Below are 25,797 nucleotides of genomic sequence, written 5' to 3'. Positions count from 1 at the left end.
CTGATAGAGCATGATCACCATATGCTTCGAAAACCATTCGATGCGACACAGCAGCACTTTTTTTTTCAAATGAAAACCAAAAATTAATGCTTTCCGCAAATCATCACTTTCTGGTACAAAATTCGACATTGTTAACACGATGAAAACATATGATGTTGTTTGTTCCATGACTTGACGTACACTAAATATCTTTGACAGATGTCATACCAAGCAAACAAACGAAAAATAAGGCTCGTTCACAACAAATGTTCCCTATCGACACACTTGTGTCTTAACGCTCATTTCATACCGGCACACCTGGTAAATCTTCGATACGGTGCTCTTGAGACAACAACCACTTCGTCTGTCTTGTTTACGGACGCATCCACCATATGAACACCAAAAATTTACCCACGTTCGACTTCACTTAGCTCCGATACGATGCATTCGCAAATACATAGAACACCATGCTTACACGACTGACGTACGCAACGTATTGTGGGCATTGTACAGGTGCCGTTTGTGGTCAATTACAACAGCGTAACCTGCGGGCTTGGCTATCATCAGCATTTATGTTCAGACATACATTTCCTTACTTTTTAAAAATAGATTCTTTTCCGAAACAGTCTCATAAAATTTCAACAACCAATTTATGTTTCGACCGTCTCAGATAGTCTTCACATCATAAGAATGAGATGGTAGTTCAGGCGCAACCACTTTGAGAGAACCACATTATCATTTGATAGTTTCGTCCGAGGAAACACGCTTCTCACTCGCGGATGCTCAGGGAATTGTGTTCGCTGGTGCAAGAAAATTTCAGCAAGTTGACAATAACAATACCGCCATCCTTCGAACGGATAGTAGAGCTGTGCAACGTTGGAAGTGATAGAAAAGGGATATTTCTATATTTTACAACGTTTCGGATGCTGCCATTTTCGGATCAGAACTTAGAATCCCTAAAACAAGTTGAGTGTCATTTGAAAGTGTATTTACGCTGCAGACATTATGCGGAGGTGAAAAAGCTTACATGGGATAGACCAGCTTGGAGACCGACATCTAATCTACCTTCGGACTGAAGAGCGCAGTAACACCATTAATATGAACAGTGATTAAACGAGGATGAATAACTTATGCCATCTCAAGACCACGACATAATGGTCGTATTCGCGCAAAAGACTCACAGATTTGAATCTTAATACTTATTCCTGTTTGATATCTGCATGGTGTTTCATGTCCACGCAGACAAACTTTGATAAACAGCCGGGCAAACACAAAGGAACTTTATTTTTATTACAAATTATTAAACACGTCACAACGAAACATTGAACTTTAAATTATATTAAGCCGTGGCGGCTGGCGCTAGGGTGTTCTACTTGCATCGCTGATATCGATATGCAGTTGTCCTGCTATCTTTGACTGCTTCCCCGGACGGTTTTCGGGGTGAACGTGTGACGAGAGAGTGTCCGGTCTGCGTTCAACGAGCCAACTTGTGTTGAAAACCTGCCTGCTCCCTAACCGTGGTGCATTGGCCTCGCCGTGCTCGCCGCCCTTGTCTTTTGTCGCGCCGGATGTACGGTGCCGATAATTTGGCGCCTTCACGTGCAAAATTGTGGTGGATTCGTCATCTCATACTGAACAGCTTCCCAGCTCGTAGTATGCAAGCTCCAAGTTACGCATGACTTTTATTCTGTGTTTAACTAAGAAGATCGTTGAAACTTATTGTGGCATGGATAGCTGCCGGAGATGGTTCTGAACTTGGTTCCACATTGACTAGTTTAAGGATGCTAATGTTTCTCATTTCGTTTATCATCATCTCTGGAGCGTGTGTTTTAAGTCGTTTTCATGCAAGTTTTAACTTGTTTTAGGACATATTGACCGCTTGGCCGCTTGGGGATTTAATGCTGGAAGTGCCTTAAGGCAACTGGAAGAGATCTCTAAGTTTCCTGCTAACTTACTGGGAGACGGGTAATGTTAGAGTAATTGCTCCATAAGAATGTGGTGGCATGCTTATTACACTACTGGCGATTAAAATTGCTACACCAAGAAGAAATGCAGATGATAAACGGGTATTCATTGGACAAATATATTATTCTAGAACTGACATGTAATTACATTTTCACGCAATTTGCGTGCATAGATCCTCAGAAATCAGTACCCAGAATAACCACCTCTGGTCGTAATAACGGCCTTGATACGCCTGGGCATTAAGTCAAACAGAGCTTGGATGGCGTGTACAGGTACAGCTGCCCATGCAGCTTCAACACGGTACCACAGTTCATCAAGAGTAGTGACGCGTATTGTGACGAGCCAGCTGCTCGGCCACCATTGACCAGACGTTTTCAATTGGTGAGAGATTTGGAGAATGTGCTGCCCAGGGCAGCAGTCGAACATTTTCCGGAAAGACCCGTACAGGACCTGCAACATGCGATCGTGCATTATCCTGCTGAAATGTAGGGTTTCGCAGGAATAGAATCTAGGCTGGAGCCACGGGTCGTAACACGTCTGAAAAATAACGTCCACTGTTCAAAGTGCCGTCAATGCCAACAAGGGGTGACCGAGACGTGTAACCAATGGCACCCCATACCATCCCGTCGGGTGATACGCCAGTATGGCAATGACGAATACACGCTTTCAATGTGCGGTCACCGGGATGTCGCTAAACACGGGTGCGACCATCATGATGCTATAGACAGAACCTGGATTGATCCGAAAAAATGACGTTTTGCCATTCTTGCGCCCAGGTTCGTCGTTGAGTACGCCATCGAAGGCACTCCTGTCTGTGATGCAGCGTCAAGGGCAACCGCAGCCATGGTCTCCGAGCTGATAGTCCATGCTGCTGCAAACGTCGTCGAACTGTTCGTGCTGATGGTTGTTGTCTTGCAAACGTCGCCATCTGTTGACTCAGGGATCGAGACGTGGCTGCACGATCCGTTACAGCCATGCGGATAAAATGCCTGTCATCTCGACTGCTAGTGATACAAGGCCGTTGGGATCCAGCACGGCGTTCCGTAGTACCCTCCTGAACACACCGATTCCATATTCTGCTAACAGTCATTGGATCGCGACCAACGCGAGCAGCAATGTCGCGATACGATAAACCGCAATCGCGATAGGCTACAATTGGACCTTTATCAACGTCGGAAACGTTATGGTACGCATTTCTCCTCCTTACACGAGGCATCACAACAACGTTTCACCAGGCAACGGCGGTCAACTGCTGTTTGTGTATGAGAAATCGGTTGGAAACTTTCCTCATGTCAGCACGTTGTAGGTGTCGCCACCGACGCCAACCTTGTGCGAATGCTTTGAAAAGCTAATCATTTGCATGTCATAGCATCTTCTTCCTGTCGGTTAAATTTCGCGTCTGTTGCCGTGGTGTAGCAATTTTAATGGCCAGTAGTGTATGTTCACATAGGCACGAGATATTCGGAGTAGTACTATTCTACAGTCTGTGCATATTTTGTATTAGAAATTACCTACTGTTTAATGTTCAAATAAATAACGATGAAAATTACATTTACTGTTGTTCAAATGTAATTAAACGTGTGTGCATTTTACGACTAATTTCTTGAATTAGATGTGGTCATATGGCGTTTTCATTTAAATATTGGGCCGCGAACGTTCATATATTGCAGCATATCTTCATAAGTCACGGCTTCACAACTACTCATGGTAGTTGCTCAATTTAATACTTACCACACACCTTAACAATTAACACACACCTGACAATCTTCTAACTAATAATTGTCCATATCCTTCGAGCATAACGTTATTTCGTTGCAAATCGTCAAATGCACCACTGACTTCGACAATCAGCGCAGATCTAGTGGCAATTTAATTATTAGGTGCCATATTCTACACATGGCAAAAAATAAGGAAACAGGATTCACATCATGAGAGCTCAACGACCCAGCAATAAGTGTTAAGTATTTTATTTAAGGAATGGTTTCTTTTGTGGCACGGTCACACGTAATTTCAACAAGATATTACAGGTTTCGATCGTCATCAGCCATCTCCCGGTCATAAGGAAGAGGAAGTCTGCTAGAATTTCTTGCGGCAGCGAACACGGTTCCTCCATATCCTGGAGCTGGAAGCGCCTTTCCTCGGACGGACCTCCATCCCGGCTCTCAATGCATCACTGACTGGGCACGCCTCCAACAACCCGCTGATGTATTGGAGTGCGGCGCGAACACAATTTTACTGCCGCAGAAGACAAAAGCAATTTAGGAGACAACCAGCAAGCCGTGGAGCTATCCGGCCTAGTCTGTGGACCGAATTTAATCAGTATTTCTTTAAGCAAGTGGCAACTTGGCGTCTGGGTGTAAAAGTTAATAAGAACAACTTCCTGTCACGCTCGTCCTTGAAGACATAAGATTAAAAACAAGAATGGGAGTGGAGTTTCGTGTGATAAATTCAGAGCAGCAAATCCCCCGTAAGGCAGTTCTTGGAGAATGACTCATCCAGACATTAGATTTTAATCCATGGTGTGTAAAAAGAAATGTGCACTGACGTTACTCTCCACAATTTTTACGCTGATAATATGTTCAAAATACGAAATTAAAGCAAATAAAACTACTGCAATATTTATTTTAATGAAAGAGAAATAAGGCGGAAGTAGCACCTACAATACACGTCCGTAAATAGATACCACATGGTAAACGGAAATATACAGGGTGTTACAAAAAGGTACGGCCGAACTTTCAGGAAACATTCCTCACACACAAATAAAGAAAAGATGTTATGTGGACATGTGTCCGGAAAAGCTTAATTTCCATGTTAGAGCTCATTTTAGTTTCGTCAGTATGTACTGTACTTCCTCGATTCACCGCCAGTTGGCCCAATTGAAGGAAGGTAATGTTGACTTCGGTGCTTGTGTTGACATGCGACTCATTGACTTACAGTACTAGCATCAAGCATATCAGTACGTAGCATCAACAGGTTAGTGCAATGTTTACAAACGCAGAGTTGGCAGATGCACATTTGATGTATGGATTAGCACGGTACGATAGCCGTGGAGCGGTATGTTTGTATCGAGACAGATTTCCAGAACGAAGGTGTCGCGACAGGAAGACGTTCGAAGCAACTGATTGGCGTCTTAGGGAGCACGGAATATTCCAGCTTATGACTCGCGACTGGGGAAGACCTAGAAAAAATGGTTCAAATGGCTCTGAGCACTATGGGACTTAACTTCTGAGGTCATCAGTCCCCTAGAACTTAGAACTACTTAAACCTAACTAACCTAAGGACATCACACACATCCATGCCCGAGGCAGGATTCGAACCTGCGACCGTAGCAGTCCCGCGGTTCCGGACTGCGCGCCTAGAACCACGAGACCACCGCGGCCGGCTGAAGACCTAGAACGGCGAGGACACCTGCAATGGACGAGGCAATTCTTCGTGCAGTTGACGATAACCCTAATGTCAGCGTCAGAGAAGTTGCTGCTGCACAAGGTAACGTTGACCACATCACTGTATGGAGAGTTCTAAGGGAGAACCAGTTGTTTCCGTATAATGTACAGCGTGTGCAGGCACTATCAGCAGCTGATCGGCCTCCACGGTTACACTTCTGCGAATGGTTCATCTAACAATGTGCCAATCCTCATTTCAGTTCAAATGTCCTCTTTACGGATGAGGCTTCAGTCCAACGTGATCAAATTGTAAATTTTCACAATCAACATGTGTGGTCTGACGAGAAACCGCACGCAATTGTGCAATCACGTCATCAACACAGATTTTCTGTGAACGTTTGGGCAGGCATTGTTGGTGATGTCTTGATTGGGCCCCATGTTCTTCCACCTACGCTCAATGGAGCACGTTATCATGATTTCATATGGGATACTCTACCTGTGCTGTTAGAACATGTACCTTTACAAGCACGACACAACATGTGGTTCATGCACGATGGAGCTCCTGCACATTTCAGTCGAAGTGTTCGTACGCTTCTCAACAACAGATTCGGTGACCGATGGATTGGTAGAGGCGGACCAATTCCATGGCCTCCACGCTCTCCTGACCTCAACCCTCTTGACTTTCATTTATGGGGGCATTTGAAAGCTCTTGTCTACGCAACCCCGGTACCAAATGTAGAGACTCTTCGTGCTCGTATTGTGGACGGCTGTGATACAATACGCCATTCTCCAGGGCTGCATCAGCGCGTCAGGGATTCCATGCAACGGAGGGTGGATGCGTGTATCCTCGCTAACGGAGGACATTTTGAACATTTCCTGTAACAAAGTGTTTGAAGTCACGCTGGTACGTTCTGTTGCTGTGTGTTTCCATTCCATGATTAATGTGATTTGAAGAGAAGTAATAAAATGAGCTCTACCATGGAAAGTAAGCGTTTCCGGACATATGTTCACATAACATACTTTCTTTCTTTGTGTGTGAGGAATGTTTCCCGAAAGTTTGGCCGTACCTTTTTGTAACACCCTGTATAGACATTAATGTATGGGGTTCAAATGGTTAACAAACTCAATTAATATTAACTTAATGATAGCGTGAAGAAAATTCTTGATTCACATTTTTTCCCTCCTGGAAGTAGCCTTACGTTGACCATAACACAGTATCTCGTCTTATGGTAGTTTGCGACGATTTTCTAGCGTAACACAGTAAAAATCAACGAAATATTTCTGTGTTCTGTAGAGTCGATAAACGAGGACCTAGAGCAGCCCCTCGATTACTCCTGACATGTAACTTAGTTTCCGTTGAACATTAATGACGAAGGACAACTCTTTGGAATAAACGCTATCCGCATAGTCGCGCGCGTTAACACGCCGCCCAAAGGGTTCGGGGAGGCGCACCGGCCTCTAATAGAATACGCCCGGACGATTAACGATATTGGCCGCTGTGTTGGCCAGGCTGGTTGTGGTTTTTAGGCGGTTTGCCACAATCGACGAGATGAATACAGAATATGGGAGGCAATAATATTGCTGCGAAAAGTTTTCGTAACGGACCGTTCTTTGTATTTGTTGTACAAGTACTTTAATACACGCACTTTTGTACATTTGCAGTAGACTGCAGAAGAAAAACAGCAGTTACATGATATGATCTGAAAAAGAACCACTGCCTCATAAACCTTTTCGCTGGTGTAAACAGAGTGTCTCTCCTAAGAGAAGTCAGGCGCATTTTCTCCGATGTTTCGGCAGATATTTGCAAATTTGTTTTCCATTTTTAGAGTGATTTTACGTGCTGACTGTTACTGCCAAGCATGCAGCGCTACCGAGTTGCTCCTGGAGTAGAGGTTATTCTTCGTATTTTTCTGTCCCTGTTAATACAAATCGATAAAGCTAATACCGCACAAGGTTAATTTGGGACCACTTTATCGAACAGGCACGTAAAATTCCGCTTTCAAAAATGATTTTTTTCGTAATGGGGACCAAACCGACGCTTTCCGTCCACTCCGAGCGTCTCATCGAAGATGTGGTGAGTAGCATTCGTTTTCCTTGGCTCCAGCTACACAGTGCATAAACAGAAGTGCAAATATCTGCTGGAACACGACAGCGAAATCGCCTGACGATTCTTAGGAGAGAGACACCCTGTCTAATGATAAGAGAAACTCGGCATCGCACCCTTTTCAGATATAATGAAAATATAGCCCATTGGATAGCCCGTCAGCCGGCCGTTGTGGCCGAGCGGTTCTAGGCGCTTCAGTCTGGAACCGCGAGACCGCTACGATCGCAAGTGCGAATCCCGCCTCGGGCATGGATGTGTGTGATGTCCTTAGGTTAGTTAGGTTTTAGTAGCTCTAAGTTCTAGGGGACTGTGCAACATCGAGTGAATTGCCAGTGTCACGACGATGTGATTGTGTGGTCACGGTGTTGGACTGCAAAGCGGAAAATTCGTATCCAGACTTCTCTCGTAATCGAGTTTTTCACAAAATTATGAATTCCCTGTCCGGTCATTGACGTATCTGTTCTCCTTCTGTAACCTTGGCAACTGCCGTACTATTAACTGGTTATAGCGTATGAGTCATGTGGTGAAAATAAACGAGGCTTGGAACGTTAATAGTGGCAACTATTTAGTTACGTGCTTGGGTAGCTCAGTTGGTAGAGCACTTGCCCGCGAAAGGCAAAGGTCCCGAGTTCGAGTCTCGGCCTGGCACACAGTTTTAATCTGCCAGGAAGTTTCATACCAGCGCACACTCCGCTGCAGAGTGAAAATCTCATTCTGGAAACATCCCCCAGGCTGTGGCTAAGCCATGTCTCCGCAATATCCTTTCTTTCAGGAGCGCTAGTTCTGCAAGGTTCGCAGGAGAGCTTCTGTGAAGTTTGGAAGGTAGGAGACGAGGTACTGGCAGAAGTAAAGCTGTGGGGACGGTGCGTGAGTCGTGCTTGGGTAGCTCAGTTGATAGAGCACTTGCCCGCGAAAGGCAAAGGTCCCGAGTTCGAGTCTCGGTCCGGCACACAGTTTTAATCTGCCAGGAAGTTTCATACCAGCGCACACTCCGCTGCAGAGTGAAAATCTCATTCTGGAAACATCCCCCAGGCTGTGGCTAAGCCATGTCTCCGCAATATCCTTTCTTTCAGGAGCGCTAGTTCTGCAAGGTTCGCAGGAGAGCTTCTGTGAAGTTTGGAAGGTAGGAGACGAGGTACTGGCAGAAGTAAAGCTGTGGGGACGGTGCGTGAGTCGTGCTTGGGTAGCTCAGTTGGTAGAGCACTTGCCCGCGAAAGGCAAAGGTCCCGAGTTCGAGTCTCGGTCCGGCACACAGTTTTAATCTGCCAGGAAGTTTCATACCAGCGCACACTCCGCTGCAGAGTGAAAATCTCATTCTGAAATCATTAACAGCTTGCACTCTACGTGCTTGAGCATTGTCCTGCAAAATGACGGTCAGGTCCTGCAGAAAGTGTCATCACTTCTGTCTCTATGCTGTTCATTTTTGGAACACAGCCTACGATCAGCTTAGAGACACAAGTGATGACACTTTCTGCAGGACCTGGCCATCATTTTGCAGGACAATGCTCAAGCACGTTGAGTGCAAGGTGTTACTGCTTTGTTTGACTGATGGGGCTGCTAAGTGCTATACCACCTACTGCACTCCCCTGACTTGAGCCCTCGTAAGTTCAACTCGATTTCTAAACTGAAGGAAACACTTCACGGCATTCACTTAAGAACTGCAACAAATTCGTCGGGCAATAGGACGCGCCGCTCGAACTGTCAACACAGCTGGCACTGCTAAGAGTATCCTACGACTTCCACGTCGCAGGCATCATGCTATACACAACGCTGGTGACTACTTTGAAGGTCAGTAAAACTTTGAAACACTTATCTATTTTGTACGAGCTGTAAATAAATAGTTGCCACTATTAAAATTCCAACCCTCGTATTACTTTTGCGAATAAAAGTGATGAATAGTGACAGCAGGCTAGATGCTGCAGAGACCTCTCACAAAAATTATAAAAGAACGATAAAAGGTATCAACTACTCGTACGTTACAACAAAAGATTTCAAGAGTCAAAACTTCCAAAATGGAACGCAAAAGTCATAAGATGCGGTACTTGTATAAAACAAATACAATGTATGGCGTCTGGAGGTTCCATTCTTACAACTCGCTGCTGAAAACGAACATTACACTATGACACAGACACGAATTTGAACACAGCGAACACACACTTCAATGACTGGACGGTCATTTCATAATTTCGTGAAAAATAGGTGGGGTACAAAAGAGAGATTTAAACACGGATCTCCCCCTCGGTAGCGCATAGCCGTGACCACATAGCCACGAAGCCATGGCTTTTCAATCTAGCTCTGTGTTTCACGTCTTGAGGCTGGAGCGTTCGCTGTTCCTATTTTCCTTCTTATTATTTTTTCAAAGTTCCTTACACCTACTTTACAATTGTTGACCCAAATATTAATTTTTTCTGCAGTTTCTGATGATTTTGGGTCAACATTTCTAAAACTCTGATTCCTCTCTCTCAAACTCCATCTTATGGTGAAAAAGGGAGAGTTTTAGTTTTAGCGAATCAAAATTTACGAAGTAAATAAGTACTTTTTTATTTATCCGTAACCATTTTCCGCGCAAAAATGAGAACATGGATTTTGTTGAATTACAGCGCCAACTACCAAGAATCAAAACAAATGTTTCAGACAAAATGTACGTAGTTTTTTATGCAGAATCTGATTCTGCAATAAACAATTGGAGGTTCCCATTTGAAATACACTCCTGGAAATTGAAATAAGAACACCGTGAATTCATTGTCCCAGGAAGGGGAAACTTTATTGACACATTCCTGGGGTCAGATACATCACATGATCACACTGACAGAACCACAGGCACATAGACACAGGCAACAGAGCATGCACAATGTCGGCACTAGTACAGTGTATATCCACCTTTCGCAGCAATGAAGGCTGCTATTCTCCCATGGAGACGATCGTAGAGATGCTGGATGTAGTCCTGTGGAACGGCTTGCCATGCCATTTCCACCTGGCGCCTCAATTGGACCAGCGTTCGTGCTGGACGTGCAGACCGCGTGAGACAACGCTTCATCCAGTCCCAAACATGCTCAATGGGGGACAGATCCGGAGATCTTGCTGTCCAGGGTAGTTGACTTACACCTTCTAGAGCACGTTGGGTGGCACGGGATACATGCGGACGTGCATTGTCCTGTTGGAACAGCAAGTTCCCTTGCCGGTCTAGGAATGGTAGAACGATGGGTTCGATGACGGTTTGGATGTACCGTGCACTATTCAGTGTCCCCTCGACGATCACCAGTGGTGTACGGCCAGTGTAGGAGATCGCTCCCCACACCATGATGCCGGGTGTTGGCCCTGTGTGCCTCGGTCGTATGCAGTCCTGATTGTGGCGCTCACCTGCACGGGGCCAAACACGCATACGACCATCATTGGCACCAAGGCAGAAGCGACTCTCATCGCTGAAGACGACACGTCTCCATTCGTCCCTCCATTCACGCCTGTCGCGACACCACTGGAGGCGGGCTGCACGATGTTGGGGCGTGAGCGGAAGACGGCCTAACGGTGTGCGGGACCGTAGCCCAGCTTCATGGAGACGGTTGCGAATGGTCCTCGCCGATACCCCAGGAGCAACAGTGTCCCTAATTTGCTGGGAAGTGGCGGTGCGGTCCCCTACGGCACTGCGTAGGATCCTACGGTCTTGGCGTGCATCCGTGCGTCGCTGCGGTCCGGTCCCAGGTCGACGGGCACGTGCACCTTCCGCCGACCACTGGCGACAACATCGATGTACTGTGGAGACCTCACGCCCCACGTGTTGAGCAATTCGGCGGTACGTACACCCGGCCTCCCGCATGCCCACTATACGCCCTCGCTCAAAGTCCGTCAACTGCACATACGGTTCACGTCCACGCTGTCGCGGCATGCTACCAGTGTTAAAGACTCCGATGGAGCTCCGTATGCCACGGCAAACTGGCTGACACTGACGGCGGCGGTGCACAAATGCTGCGCAGCTAGCGCCATTCGACGGCCAACACCGCGGTTCCTGGTGTGTCCGCTGTGCCGTGCGTGTGATCATTGCTTGTACAGCCCTCTCGCAGTGTCCGGAGCAAGTATGGTGGGTCTGACACACCGGTGTCAATGTGTTCTTTTTTCCATTTCCAGGAGTGTATGTTTCACCGTCTTACATGCTTTCATTTCAGTAGTCAATAGAGAGAATCTTCCTAGTGATCGATAGAAACGGACTTTGATAAAGAACAGATAGAAGACGTGGTTGAAAGACAATCAGTGATTTATTAACAATAGTGATTTCGAATGGACTTGCCTATTTTTTCGAAGTAATTATGAGTGCTGAATTGATTTTATTGCAGTTTATCTGAAGGACTAAATTTCATAGTGTGACTGATTACTAATCAGAGATGATATTCAAACTGTTGATGAAGCAGAGCCAGAGTTGTTATTGTAGTGCTCTGAAGGAAAAAATGGTTCAAATGGCTCTGAGCACTATGGGACTCAACTTCTGAGGTCATTAGTCCCATAGAACTTAGAACTAGTTAAACCTAACTAACCTAGGGACATCACACACATCCATGCCAGAGGCAGGATTCGAACCTGCGACCGTAGCGGTCTCGCGGTTCCAGACTGCAGCGCCTAGAACCGCACGGCCACTTCGGCCGGCGCTCTGAAGAAAACTCCATGTTATGATTCTATGGAGATAACGAAGAATTTTCTAGGTGGCATAGTTAACAGAATCATGTTATATCTAGGTTCAGGATTATTGAATGAGTAACTATTTTACCTTTGGGTCATCGTAATTTTTACCAGATGTAGCTATAAGAGTTTATGCCTCTTGATTTATAAGCAAATACAAAACCAAAACGGAGGCTACGGCGTATTAATATTCACAAAGTTTAACGAGACGGCATAGTAACTGTTTTGCTTTATGTATTCTTGTGCTAGCTTTTTTTTCATTCTGGTATCTATGTAAGAAAGTGAGTCTGTTCATATGCACACGCATGTATCAATCTACACCACTCAAGTTGCTGCAGTTAACAGAATGCGCCTGAGAAACATGTGTAAAACATAGGAAACGATTTTTATTTGTCAGAGACATACCCTCCAGTGTAGAAGTAGCTGTACAGTGAATGGATAGCCCTCTGAATGGAGGATAGCCCTCTGGCATGATTGCAAAGAATAATTCGTTAATATAAAAGAATCTGTTAGCTGATGAAAGACCGTGGGTATGAGATCTCCGTTGTTTGGGGATTTCTCACTTTTGGTAATGGTGAGTGGTGAAGATTCATTGAAACGGAGAGTGCCAGATGACGTCAATTTTCTTCTTTTCGTTTTGCACAGCTTGAACTTTATAGCTGTCTGCACGTGATAGACGTCACTTACCTGCATTTGTATTTCCTGCGTATTTGAACAGATTCTCTTCTGTTCCGTGCGATGCCACCGTAGTTTAAACGTGCATGAGAGGTTGCCATGTGCAGAATTTGAAACTACTAGACGTAGACACGCAACCTGCAGGATATAAGCGCCCAAACAACAACAAGAAGACGAATGTAACTTTCTATCTCGTATGTTTGTGTGAGTAAAGCTTTGCGTGTGTTTGTATTTTTGTGTGTACTTGAGGGAAAGAGATAGAGACTGAGAGAGAGAGGGAGACAGAGTGATACAAGGAAGGAGAATTGCCACGTATGTATGACGCACTGATCACTTAACAGAAAAACTCATTAAGCCAACCCCTCTGACACACGTTAATACTCCCACTATTAGAGCGGTTCTGACATCACACAGAATTTTGAAATAGGATCCACACTCCCCCATCACTGCACAGCATAGAAATCAGTTATTCTGGTTTAAAGCGTTGGCGAGGGCTGTCAAATGTTGGGAGTTGTAGCGGAGGAGTAGTAGGGGAGGCATGCACTTTTTATTTATCCATCGCTCCCATAATCTTGTTGGATTACTTGGTGAAGTCTCGTTTACAGGGAAGCAAATGAAAGCAAACATAAGTGAAAGAGTCTTTGCGCTCAATTCGCCACTGTTGACTACCATTCGCTTGTATCTGTGAACAAGCTATAATACTCCCCCATGTAGTAGCAAGTTACGTGTCTCAGTGTCTAGTTTTAACAAACAAACCGCACACGCGAGGTTTGTGTTTGGAGATGTGTGAATCGGTTAGCCTTGCGAAGTTTCTGTAGAGAACATCTGTCTGGTATCTTCTAAAAGTATCCCTTTCGCAGCGGATGACAGCACCCCGTGGCCTCGTTGAGATATTGTAGCGCTGTGCAAACGGTAGGAAGCCGAGGAGCTAATCTGCAGTGAAGAGGACACTATGTATTGTAAGTGATGCCATCTTTTATTATGATCGTGTGCTGTCAATTTCATTAATGTCATGTGATACCTCCCAATATGGTGGCGCACATCCCTTTACCCAGAATCAGCATCTCGATGTGGTATGGACTAAACAAGTCGGTGGGAGTACCCTGCAGAAATATTGAGTGATGCTGCCTCTACAGCACTGCAAAAGCGTTGCTGGAGCACACACTGACATCTCGATTATGTACCATAAATGTTCGACGAGATTCATGTCGGGCGATCTGGGTGGCCAAATCATTCGTTCGAATCGTACAGAGTGTTCTTCAAACCAGCCGCAAAGGACTGTGGGTCTGTGACACGGCGCATTGTCATCCATTGAAATTCCACCGAGAACACCAATGGCTGCAAATGGTCTTCAAGTAGCCGAATATAACTACACTACTGGCCATTAAAATTGCTACACCAAGAAGAAATGCAGATGATAAACGGGTATTCATTGGACAACTATATTATACTAGAACTGACATGTGATTACATTTTCACGCAATTTGGGTGCATAGATCCTGAGAAATCAGTACCCAGAACAACCACCTCTGCCCGTAATAATGTCCTTGATACGCCTGGGCATTGAGTCAAACAGAGCTTGGAAGACGTGTACAGGTACAGCTGCCCATGCAGCTTCAACACGATACCTCAGTTCGAGGGTAGTGACTGGCTTATTATGAGGAGCCAGTTTCTCGGCCACCATTCACCAGACGTTTTCAATTGGTGAGGGATCTGGAGAATGTGCTGCAGCAGTCGAACATTTTCTGTATCCAGAAAGGCCCATACAGGGCCTGCAACATGCGGTGGTGCATTATAATGCTGAAATGTAGGGTTTCGAAGGGATCGAATGAAGGGTAGAGCCACGGTTCGTAACACATCTGAAATGTAACGTCTAAAGTGCCGTCAATGCGAACAAGAGGTGACCGTGACGTGTAACCAATGGCACGCCATAACATCACGCCGGGTGATACGCCAGGATAGCGATGACGAATACACGCTACCAACGTGCGTTTACCACGATGTCGCCAAACAAGGATGCGACCATCATGATGCTGTAAATAGAACCTGGATTCATGTGAAAAAATTGCGTTTTGCCATTCGTGCACACAGGTTCGTCGTTGAGTACACCATCGCAGGCGCTCCCGTCTGTGATGCAGCGTCAAGAGTAACCGCAGCCGTTGTCTCTGAGCTGAAAGTCCATGCTGCTGCAAACGTCGTCGAACTGTTCGTGCAGATCGTTGTTGTCTTGCAAACGTCCCCATCTGTTGACTCAGGGATCGAGACGTGGTTGCAGGATCCGTTACAGCCATTCGGATAAGATGCCTGTCATCTCGACTGCTAGTGATACGAGGCCGTTGGGATCCAGCACGGCGTTCCGTATTACCCTCCTGAACCCACCGATTCCATATTCTGCTAACAGTCATTGGATCTCGACTAACGCGAGCAGCAATGTTGCGATACGATGAACCCAATCACGATAGGCTGCAATCCTACCTTTTCCATTTCTCCTCCTTACACGAAGCATCATAACAACGTTTCACCAGGCAACGCCGGTCAACTACTGTTTGTGTATGAGAAATCGGTTGGAAACTTTACCCATGTCAGCACGTCGTAGGTTTCGCCACAGGTGCCAACTTTGTGTGAATTCTCTGAAAAGCTAATCATTTGCATATCACAGCATCTTCTTCCTGTCGGTTAAATTTCGCGTCTGTAGTACGTCATCTTCGTGGTGCAGCAATTTTATTGGCCAGTAGTCCATTTCCAGTCAATGACTGGTTCAATTGGACCAGAGGACCCAGTCCAATTCCATGCAAACACACCATTATGGAGCCACCACAGTGCCATTTTGAGAACCTAGGTCCATAGCTTCGCGGCGTCTGCGCCACGCTAGAACCCTACCATCAGCTCTTACCAACAGAAAATCCGGACTCATCTGACCAGGCCACCGTTTTCCAGTCGAGTAGGGTCTATCCGGTATGGTCACTATCCCAGGAGAGGCGCTGCAGGCGATGTCGTTCTGTTGGCAAAGGCTCCAGCGTCGGTCGCCTGCTGCCATGGTCCATTAACGCCAAACTTCGCAGCACTGCCCCGTCTGGTACGTTTGTCGCACGTCCACATTGATTTCCGCGGCTACTGCACGCAATGTTGCTTGTCTGTCAGTTCTGAAAACTGTGTGGAAAAGCCGGTGTTCTCGGCCGTTAAGTAAAGGCCGACAGCCACTGCATTGTCTTGCAGCGCTAAGACGTCCGCCCTATTCTCTCTCAAATTTTTAGATAGAATTTCGCCCTTGTTTCTGGACAGTCCCTCAACATTCAGTTGCAGTATTCTGAGCACGTTCCCAGGTTGGCTCTGAACAGTGTCGTTTGTATAGGGTTTCATATTGTTGTTAATTTCGTAATCACTGTTGGAATTATCTTTAAATAGCGGCCGGCCGAAGTGGCCGTGCGGTTAAAGGCGCTGCAGTCTGGAACCGCAAGACCGCTACGGTCGCAGGTTCGAATCCTGCCTCGGGCATGGATGTTTGTGATGTCCTTAGGTTAGTTAGGTTTAACTAGTTCTAAGTTCTCGGGGACTAATGACCTCAGCAGTTAAGTCCCATACTGCTCAGAGCCATTTGAACCATTTAAATAGCGTTCTGCGGAAGTTAGCCTAATTGGAAAGGACCAATTAGTTGCCCAGGGAGCACCGGCTGTGATCAAGGCACATGAAGATACATTCGAAAAAAGTGACTGTTCACGTGGAGGTCTCTGGCGACTGAGACCAAATGTTTCTAAAACCGAGGTAAGCCTGTTGCACCTCTCTAACCGCCTTTCATCAGCAAAGAGCAATCCCTCTTCGGACAGTCAGATACAACGAAAGCCCAAAATACCTGGTAGTCACTCTGGACAGAACTTTAACATACAAAAAACACCTTTCCAACTTGGCCAAGAAGACACAAACAGGAGTGAACCTTGTGAGAAAGCTGGCAGGCAGTACATGGGAAGCAACCGCATCAGTCCTCCGAGGAGCATCCCTTGCACTGGTATACTCTGTAGCAGAATACTGTGCACCAGTTTGGCTCCGAAGCGCCCACGCAGTGAAAGTAGACGTCCAACTGAACTCAGTTCTGAGAGTAGTTAGTGGTACAGTCCGGTCTACACCCACCTGCTGGCTACCAGTGCTTTCAAACATCTGTCCACCAGACCTCCGTCGAAAGGCTGCTCTTTACAACCTCTGTCAGCAAGTTTCTGAAAACAACTCGATCCCTCTTCATGACGATTTGCTATCACTTCCCAGGAAACGCCTCAAATGTATAAGACCAGCATATGAAATGGGAGTCCAAATGCTATCCACAGGATTCGACCAGGACGCAGAGTGGAAACGTGAGTGTCAAGCTACAAGAACCCGAAACCATGAACTTGTATACAATCCAACAGTTCCAGGCTTCCACCAACCGTGGGAGGTGTGGGTGCAGTTAAACAGATATCGGACGGGAGAGGGTGGGTGTAAATACAACATGCCCAAGTGGGGCTTTCCAAGCGACAGTGTGTGTGTGACTGTGGTGACACCCAAACAATGAGCCACTGTCCAATGAGACGCTTCCCTGGTGGCATTGAGAAGCTCCAACAAGCATCCCACGAGGCACTCCGCTGGATCGTGTTCATCAACACCCGAATGTAGTCTGAGCCGTTTTAAGACTTGTGTACTGTATATAATTTCACATGTTCATTTTTATATCTATTTCATTGTTTTACTAAATGTGTATTACTGTAATTGATGCATACGACAGTAATAATAATAATAATAACTGCAGTGTCTGTGGTGAGAGGTAATGCCTGAAATTTGGTATACTCGCCACGCTCTTGAGACTGTGGATCGCGGAATACTGAATTCCCTGATGATCCCGGAACACAATGTCCCATGCGACCAGTTCCAGCTACCATTCCGCGTTCAAAGTCTGCTAATTCCTATCGTGTGGCCATAATTACGTGGGAAACCTTTTCACATGATTCCCCTGAACACAAATGATAGCTCCACCGATGCACTACCCTTTTACACCTTGTGTACGTGAAGTTTCCGCCATCTGTAAGTGTGCATGTCACTATCCCACTACTCTTGCCACCTCAGTGTAATCCAATAACGGCCAGCCGTCCTTGACAGTAATACGGTCGTCATCGGCTATCAGTGAAAATTTCCTATGCGCGGCGTCGATTAGCTGTGGCCATCACATTCTCGTCAGATCATGACACGTTTAACAATATGATTATCCATAACAATTGTCTACTGTCATCGCTATCGCGACCGTTTACATTGCCCACCACCCAGATATTCTCGTTAATAAACAATTAGTACTATTTTACAACAACTGTCAATTTCTACACTGTGGCTAACCACACATGAGCGGTCACTGCGGCCATCTCCACTGGACCCTGCACTGACAATGGTGTTCCCGCCTGGCTCGAGCGTTTCCACCAATCACAGTAATGGAATCTTTGTGCTACTGCAAACAGTGGAGCCTTGCTTAGCCAATAGCAAGCAAGGACGTTGTTTCCAGGTGGTTGAGGTGGGTGACTCTGTGCCACATCAGCAAATTTGTCATGCTCGAACTGCCACGTGTCCTGCCCAGATCGTGGATCTCGTGAAATATTGCATCATGTTACTAATAATCGATATCCACTTTAACATAAGCGTTACAAACAGTTTACACTCGAGGGAACGGAAGATAACACGAATAACGAGCCTGCGAACGCTGCTTTATGTTTTTCTCTGACGCTAATAAACAACACACAGGATACTAGAGTCACGATGCAAAACTTTGATATTCAGACAGGACTACTTGGCGTGGCAGGTTTTTGACGAAGTAGGCAAAATGGGAAGTGCAAGAAGAGTCTGGGTGTCTGAATTTGTACGTAAATGTGGAACGCGTGGAGGCAGTCCACTTATGAATGAACAGCAGCTTCAGATTTCCTAAGCGTCTGTCCAGAACTCAGCACATTTGTCGGTTGAAACTTATGGCTGGCTTCTTATTACAAATGAAGAGGAAATTTAAAAGCAGGACAGTAATTACCAACGTCCAACATAATCTGAAGAAAGGCTGGCATTGACACTTGGTTATTGCTAACTGGAGCCGTTTAAGTTACTGTAGCGTTTTTTCGCTTTTCAGTAGCTTCTGTATCTCAGACAGTTTGTGGTGTCCGCAGTGAGATATACGAAGCACCTTAAGGATTTTATTAAGATTCGTATAATGGAGGTACTCTAAACAAAATACGATTACTGAAGTGTGAAATGTACATAACTACTACTTGTCACGTGTAACCTACTGTTGTTGTTGTTGTGGTCTTCAGTCCAGAGACTGGCAGCTCTCCATGTAATTCCATCCTGAGCAAGCGTCTTCATTTCCAAGTGACTACTACGCCCTACATCCTTCTGAATCTTCTTAGTGTATTCATCTCTTGGTCTTCCTCTACGATTTTTACCCTCCACGCTGCCCTCCAATACTAAATTGGTGATCCCTCAATGTCTCAGAGCATGTCCTACCAACCGACCCCTTCTTCTAGACAAATTGTTTGCCTTTCCTTAATCTATAAAGTCAGTATTGCTTCACGTGTTCCAATATTGCTACAGAATCCAAACTGATCTTCCTCAAGGTCGTCTTCTACCAGTTTTTCCATTCATCTGTAAAGACTTCGTGTCTGTATTTTGCAACCATGACTTATTAAACTGACCGTTCGGTAATTTTCACACCTGTCAACACCTGCATTCTTTGGGATTGGAATTATTATATTCTTCTTGAAGTCTAAAGGTATTTCGCCTGTCTCATACATTTTGCTCACTAGATGCTAGAGTTTTGTCAGGGCTGGCTCTCCCAAGCCTATCAGTTGTTCTAATAGAATGTTATCTACTCCCGGGGCCTTGTTTCGACTTAGATCTTAAAGTGCTCTGTCAAAATCTTCACGCGTTATAGTATCTCGCATTTCATCTTCACCTAAGTCCTCTTACATTTCCATAATATTGCCCTCAAGTACATCGCCCTTCTATATCCTCCTTCCACCTTTCGCTTTCCCTTCTTTGCTCAGAACTGGTTTTCCAAATGGTTCAAATGGCTCTGAGCACTATGGGACGTAACTGCTGTGGTCATCAGTCCCCTAGAACTTAGAACTACTTAAACCTAACTAACCTAAGGACATCACACACATCCATGTCCGAGGCAGGATTGGAACCTGCGACCGTAGCGGTCACACGGTTCCAGACTGTAGCGCTTAGAACCGCTCGTCCACTCTGGCCGGCCTGGTTTTCCACCTGAGCTCTTGATATTCGTGCAAGTGTTTCTCTTTTCTTCAAAGGTCTCTTTAATTTTCCTGTAGGTAGTATCTATCTCACCCCTAGTGATATATGCCTCTAGATCATTACATTTGTCGTCTAGCCATCCCTGCTTAGCCATTTTGCACTTCCTGTCGATCTCATTTTTGAGAAGTGTATATTGCTTTTTGCCTGCATCATTTAGTCGATTTTTATATTTTCTCCTTTCATCAATTAAATTCTATGTATCTTCTGTTAACCAAGGATTTCTACTAGCCCTCGTCTTTTTACCTACTTCATCCTCTGCTGCTTCTACTATTTCAATTTTCAAAGCTACCCATTCTTCTTCTACTGTGTTTGTTTCCCCTGTTCTTGTCAATTGTTCCCTAATGCTCTCTCTGAAACTCTCTAAAACCTCTGTTCTTTCAGTTTATCCAGTTCCCATCTCCTTAAATTCCCACCTTTTTGCAGGTTCGCCAGTTTTAATCTACAGTTGATAACCAATAGATTGTGGTCAGAATCCACATCTGCCCCTGGAAGTGTCTTACAATTTAAAACTGGTTCCTAAATCTCTGTCTTACCATTATATAATCTATCTGAAACCTTTCAATGTCTCCAGACCTCTTCCACATATACAACATTCTTTCATGATCATTAAACTAAGTATTAGCCATGTTTAAGTTATGTTCTATGTAAAATTCTAGCAGGCAGCTTTCTCTTTCATTCCTTACCCCCATTCCACAATCACCTACTACTCTTCCTTCTCTTCCTTTTCCTACCATCGAATTCCAGTCTTCATTGACTATTAAAGTTTCTTCTCCCTTCACTATATGAATAATTTCTTTTATCCCATCATAAATTTCTGCAATCTCTTCGTCATTTGCGGAGCTAGTTGGCATAAAAACTTGTACTACTGTGGTAGGCGTGGGCTTCATGTCTATCTCGGCTACAATAATGCTTTCACTATGCTGTTCGTAGTAGCTTACCCTTGCTCTTATTTTTTTATTCAGTATGAAACCTACTCCTGGATTACCCCTGTTTGATTTTGTATTTATAACCCTGTATTTACCTAAAGAGAATGTTTGTTGTTCCTCCTGCCACTGAACTTTAATTCCCACTATATCTAACTTTAACCTATCCATTTCCCTTTTTAAATTTTCTAACCTACCTGTCCGATTAAGGGATCTGACATTCCACGCTCCGATCCGTGGAACGCCAGTTTTCTTTCTCCTGATAACGACGTCCTCTTGAGTAGTCCCCGCCCGGAGATCCGAGAGGGGGACTATTTTACCTCCGGAATATTTTATCCAAGAGGAGGCCATCATCATTTAACCATACAGTAAAGCTGCATGCCGTCTGGAAAAATTACGGCTGTAGTTTCCCCTTGCTTTCATCCGTTCGTGGTACCAGCACAGCAAGGCCGTTTTGATTAGTGTTACAGGGCCAGATCAGTCAATCATCCAGACTGCTGCCCCTCTTCAGGAACCATACGTTTGTCTGGCCTCTCGACAGATACCCCTCCGTTGTGGTTGCACCTACGGTACGGCTGGCTATCTGTAACGCTGAGGCACGCAATTCTCCCCACCATCGGCAAGGTCCATGGTTCATGGACCTACTACTGTCTGTATATACGAAAGTCAGAGTACTGACTGACTGATCATCATCGCCCAGGCCGAACCGCTAAGGAGAGAAATGTGAAATTTGGAGAGAATGCTGATCTTATACTGTAGGCACCGTTTCAGAAGGGATTTTCGAAACTACACTCCTAAAGGGGCGAAATATGGGATGAAAGGCTTTTTGAAAATATGTCCCTATTAAGGCAAATCTGAAGCTAGAAGTACGAAAACTAGTATTTGGTTTCCCAAAAATAAAACAAAATACGTCTTTCAGCAGTTTTGTAAATTCACCTGCTGAGAGGATAAAATAGCGGGTGATTTTTTTAAAAAGCACTCTTTATTAAATAACTACTCTAGTATTTTTATAGCTACGTCTATGAAAACTGGTATTTGACTTCTTGGTTAGAAATTTTAAAAAATGCGTGTTTCACTGTTTTTGGAAATTTATTCCTGCAAGGGAGTGAAGTAAGAAACGAGAAGTTGTATGAAAATATTTCATTATAAAAGCATTTCCAAAGCTAAAACTATAAAATTTGCGTTTGGCTTCTCTGTTAGAAATTTAAAAATGTGTTTCACTTTTTTTGGAAATTCAACTCCTAAGGGACGAAAGTTTATACCTGTTTTTGGAAATTCAGTTACTAATCGGATGAAAGTTTTTAAGAAAATATTTCATGTTATTAAAAAAATTAAAACTAGATGTATAAAACTAGTGCAGTATTTCAGTTCTCGGTGAGATATAAAGAAATATGTGTTAGGCGATAAAACTTTCTAATGAAATATCAGTACAAGAATTCAAAAGGTAATGATTAATAAAAACCTTGTTCTCCACCTATCAGAATGGATTTTTGTTCGGAAGGACATTCGCAAAAGACCATGCTTCTAAAGACTTAATTTGCCTGAAAAGTTTAGAAGGTGTTGCAATTTGTGAACAACGAAAAAATTCAATTAAAGAAAAACAAAAGACAAAACAAATCTGTGCAGACCAGACAGTCTACGTGATCGAAGCAACGGGCGGTAAGCTGGACTGCCGTAAACAGAGTGGCGCAGGCCTTTGCTTGACTGATTGATTAATTGATTAATTGAGATAGTTATGGGACTAAACAGCGAGGTCATCAATCCCACCTCCCCTTTGAATGTGACTGCAGTAGGCCAATTTCCACTTCTGAAATAAACAGTTATAACGATGGACAGTTATATGAAATAGTTGCCTGTTAGCATTCTTCTTTCGGCGTTTAAGTTTATTTTGTCAGTGAAATCAGACGTTCTTCCTGCGGTCTGCAAAATGACTTTCTTGATAGAAGAATGAATTGAAATCGTGGAGGTATATGTGCAAATAGGTTCGATTAAGGAAATTCGTTAAATTTTCGAGGTCAATTATTCGTTTAGAGGACAACCAGACACGACAGCAATACACAGGCTGTATAAAATTGACGCACCTACGGATCTGTGCGAAATGTAAAACGACAAATGATTCCCTCACTTCGCGCACAAGAGGTTATTGCAGACGTTCGCCACAGAATTATTCAGAGCCCAAAGAAGACACGTAAACTGGGCGCATGTAAGTAGGATGAATTGCCAGCGGGTATCGAAAGTCTTGATTTGAAGCAATGCCGTGTGACGGTTGTGGTGCAATTAAGGGAGGATGGTAGTCAGAAACGTGTAGATTACTGTACGTGGCTTTTGAATATCATCGATGGTTTGTTAGACCCTTTCTATTGGTCGTGAGTGAAGAGGCACGTTCCCGCCCATATAAATTCACAGAATACGAGGTATTGGTCAACGGAGAACCCTGAAACTGAATGTCAGTAACCACTCCATAATGAAAAAATTGGCGTTCGGTGCGGTGCAAGAGGAACGTACATCATTGGACCGACATTTTTTGACACTACGCTCAACGCGGTTGCATATACGAGGGCGGTTCAGAAAGTAACCTCCGATTGGCCACAGTGCGGGTTGTGGGGGGAGTAGCGACGCCATCTGTGCGTTCACGCACTCAACAGGTCAGTCGGCATCAAGCCGTGGTCGAGTGAACGTCGTACCTGCACTAGTTTAGTTTTTGTGGCAGTTTGAAATGTGTGCTGCAATAGAAAACCCCGCCAAATGTGAAGTGCGTGCTGTCATAAGGTTTTTTACAGCCAAAGGATATTCTGCAGCAGCTATTCATCGTCAGCTTTGTGCCGTGTACGGACCAAGAGTTATGAGTGAAGGAGTTGTCCGTGAATGGGTACGATTATTTAAAAGTGGACGAGAAAACGTTCATGATGAGGAGAGGAGTGGTAGACCATCATTGGTGACTGACGAACTCGTTCAGACAGTTGATGCAAAAGTTCGTGAAAATCGACGTTTCTCAATGTCGGAGTTGTCTACTGGTTTTCCACAGATTTCTAAGACTCTCTTGTACGAGATAGTGACAGCAAGATTGGGTTACCGTAAGTTCTGTGCGCGATGGGTGCCCAAAATTCTTACCGACCACCACAAAACTCAAAGAATGGCCTCTGCATTAGACTTTCTGTCACGTTATGAGGACGAAGGAGAACCATTGTTAAACAGAATCGTGACCGGTGACGAAACCTGGATTAAGTACGTGAACCCTGAGACAAAAGAACAATCAAAGATGTGGGCACATTCAAATTCGCCTACCAAACCAAGAAAAGCCTCGCAAGATTTTTCTGCCAGAAAACTGATGGCAACGGTGTTTTGGGATGCCAAAGGGGTGTTGTTGGTTGAATTCATGGAACGTGGTACGACCATTAATCAAGACGTGTACTGTGAAACAATAAAAAAGTTACGACGGGCTATACAGAACAAACGCCGTGGTATGCTGACTTCCGGTATCGTTTTTTTGCACGATAACGCCCGTCCTCACTCTGCTCGCAGAACAACGGCCCTTCTTGAGTCCTTCAAGTGGGACGTTATCAACCATCCACCTTACAGCCCAGACCTGGCGCCAAGTGATTATCACCTCTTCATGCATTTGAAGAAATGGCTCGGGTCACAGCGGTTTGATGACGAAGAGCTCAAAGATGCGGTCACAGGCTGCTCCAGGCACAAGCGGGTGATTTTTATGCAGAAGGAATTTCAAAGCTTGTGAAGAGATACGATAAGTGCCTCAATCGCTATGGAGACTATGTAGAAAAATAGTGCAAAGATGTAGTTGTAAGATGTATATATTAAAATATTTTTATTTAACTTGGTGTATTTTTTTAAATCAACCGGAGGTTACTTTCTGAACGGCCATCGTATACAGCGTGGCCCATTGATACTGAGAGGGCCAAATATCTCACGAAATGAGCATCAAACGAAAAAACTACAAAGAACGAAACTCATCTAGCTTGAAGGGGGAAACCAGATAGCGCTACGGTTGGCCCGCTAGATGGCGCTGCCATAGGTCAAACGGATATCAAATACGTTTTTTTTAATACGAATCCCCATTTTTAATTACATTGTTGTGTAGTACGTAAAGAAATATGAATGTTTTAGTTGAACCACTTTTTTCGCTTTGTGATAGATGGCGCTGTAATAGTCACAAACGTATAAGTACGTGGTATCACGTAACATTCAGCCAGTTCGGACGGTATGTGCTTCGTGATATATTACCCGTGTCCAAATGGACCGTTTACCAATTCCGGAAAACGTCGATATCGTGTTGATGTATGGCTATTGTGATCAAAATTCCCAACGGGCGTGTGCTATGTATGCTGCTCGGTATCGTGGACAACATCATCCAAGTGTCCGGTCCGTTCGCCGGAAAGTTAAACGTTATTTAAGGAAACAGGAAGTGTTCAGCCACATGTGAAACGTCAACCACGACCTGCAACAAATGATGGTGCCCAAGTAGATGTTTTAGCTGCTGTCGCGGCTAACCCGCACATCGGTAGCAGAGAAATTGCGCGAGAATCGGGAATCTCAAAAACGTCGGTGTTGAGAATGCTACATCAACATCGATTGCACCCGAACCAAATTTCTATGCAGCAGGAATTGCATGGCGACGATTTTGAACGTCGTGTACAGTTCTGCCACTGGGCACAAGAGAAATTACGGGACGATGACAGATTTTTTGCACGCATTCTATTTAGCGACGAAGCGTCATTCACCAACAGCGGTAACGTAAACCGGCATAATATACGCTATTGGCTGCGACAAGTGG

The 25,797-nt window shown here is 44.7% G+C and overlaps 1 protein-coding gene and 1 non-coding gene across 2 annotated transcripts in view; both read left to right on the top strand.

Moving 5' to 3' along the window:
* Window positions 1-25,797, top strand: part of LOC126474826 (uncharacterized) — a 135,477-nt gene that overhangs the window by 37,216 nt on the left and 72,464 nt on the right. The window lies entirely within an intron of this gene.
* Trnas-cga (transfer RNA serine (anticodon CGA)) lies at window positions 8,006-8,080 on the top strand. The gene has a single exon. It is a non-coding gene; the product is annotated as a tRNA-Ser (tRNA).

The sequence above is a fragment of the Schistocerca serialis genome, chromosome 4, assembly GCF_023864345.2.
Source record: "Schistocerca serialis cubense isolate TAMUIC-IGC-003099 chromosome 4, iqSchSeri2.2, whole genome shotgun sequence".
Classification (NCBI taxonomy): domain Eukaryota; kingdom Metazoa; phylum Arthropoda; class Insecta; order Orthoptera; family Acrididae; genus Schistocerca; species Schistocerca serialis.
The sequence above is the reverse complement of the archived record's forward strand: the minus strand, read 5'-3'. Positions and strand labels throughout refer to the sequence as shown.